Genomic DNA, 1,720 nt, shown 5'->3' on the forward strand with positions numbered 1-1,720 from the left:
GCATCATTGGCATAATGAGTAACTCGAATTACAACTCCTCCACCAAATTTTGCCATATTATTGGTAATAGTACAGTTAAGCATCATAATACGAAATCCAATTGGTGTGGTGCCATTATTATTGCATTTACCTTTTTCAATTATAAACCCAATAGCTCCTCCAGCAGTACCAGCTGTATTACCAATAAAATTAGAACCAGCAATTGTTAAAATAAAGTTTGCACAATTACCTAAGTTTATATACAATGCTCCACCTATGGATGCTGCAGAATTATTTATAAACTGACTACCCACGATCACAATAGTAGTATGATGAGCATTATATTGAACTATGTGCAGACCTCCTCTTGTCTTTTTTAATACATTGGCTTCAAAATTTTTTATACCATTGCTTGAAAAAATGTTTTGCAGTATATGTCCACTGCTGTTATTGAGTACTAGCCCATAACCATTATTGTTGCTAAAATTAACTTTTGAAACAATAAAATTATTGCATTTATCAAAGAGTATACCTTGATGCGTATAGTAGTGTTCTTTTTCATGTAGCAACCCACATTGCTCAATAGTAAAACTATTGAGTGTAACATTACTGCATGTATCAAAAACTATACCAGAATTACCATAGAGCCTTGATCCATTGCTACAGCTAATGTTAGTACCTTGTCCATTGATAGTTAGTCCATTAATATCAGTGAATATAACACTACCTTGTAGACTAAGAGCAGGACTGATGATCTTTATTGTGAGGTTACCAGTGTTGTTAATAGTATCAGCTACATATTTCAATGACTGACAGGAAGACTTTGGTTGTTCTCTAAGACACTCAATTGAATCATTTCCATTATCTCCATCAATCCTGATATTAAAAGATGATACACTATGAAGAAGAAGAATACACAGTAGAAGAAGCATAATGATAAACTTGTCACACAACACATGCAAGGCAAGCCCAAAAAGTATTTATAGAAATTCTAAAATAAACAATGTGATATGTCCCAACAACTACCACAAAAACAGTTTCACTGTATCAGCTGACAATTTTTGAGCCAGTTTGATATAATCCAGAACAATACTATGAATTTGTAAGGAGTAATTCCTTTATTTAACATCTACAGTAGTATATATGAATAACAGCTATAGCATGCAAGAGAGTAAAGGTGTTTACTTCATAAAACTGTAGCCACAACATTGTAATCTCTTCTATTTGTATGCAGTTTCCACCAAATCCAACTTGTTCCCCACAAAAATGTCTATTACTTCTATTCATGTACTCCACCAACCTATGTATACATTATATGTGTGCACTATCATTATGGACACCGAAACTTGTTAACCTTTTATGGAAGTCATGTGGTTTAGGTAATGTATTGCGTCCAACTCTGGTAACTGGTATCATAATCATGATGAACTGCTTTGTGAGCTAAATCATTAGCCTAGAGAGGAAAAAATAGACAAAAGATAGAAGAGAGAAAGAAACAGAAAAAAGTATTGTTGTTCTAAGTTGTTTTGAAAGTATTATTAGTTTATTTTACCTTACATTCTTACTTTTTTTAGTTTCAGTTTTGTCTCTGCTAGTATACAGCTCTGGCCCATTATTACTCTCAAGTAGATAAACCTTGTAATTAGAGTCAAGCATAACATCAACTCCAATTAAGTCAAAACAAGTCCCAGGACTTCTTGTCTCCAACACACCACCACATCTCTTGAGGAGAAAGTGATCT

General features: G+C 33.4%; 1 long non-coding RNA gene across 1 annotated transcript; it reads right to left on the minus strand.

Annotated features, from left to right (window-relative positions):
- Nucleotides 1–953: 953 nt before the first annotated feature.
- LOC109592305 (uncharacterized) lies at nucleotides 954–1,694 on the minus strand. The gene is made up of 4 exons (XR_002190283.1): nucleotides 1,545–1,694; nucleotides 1,334–1,432; nucleotides 1,165–1,279; nucleotides 954–1,108 (listed from the first exon to the last, which is right to left on the minus strand). It is a non-coding gene; the product is annotated as an uncharacterized LOC109592305 (long non-coding RNA).
- Between the last annotated feature and the right edge of the window lie 26 nt (nucleotides 1,695–1,720).

Source organism: Amphimedon queenslandica, unplaced genomic scaffold (assembly GCF_000090795.2).
Source record: "Amphimedon queenslandica unplaced genomic scaffold, v1.1 AMPQUscaffold_5663_Cont22370, whole genome shotgun sequence".
NCBI lineage: Eukaryota > Metazoa > Porifera > Demospongiae > Haplosclerida > Niphatidae > Amphimedon > Amphimedon queenslandica.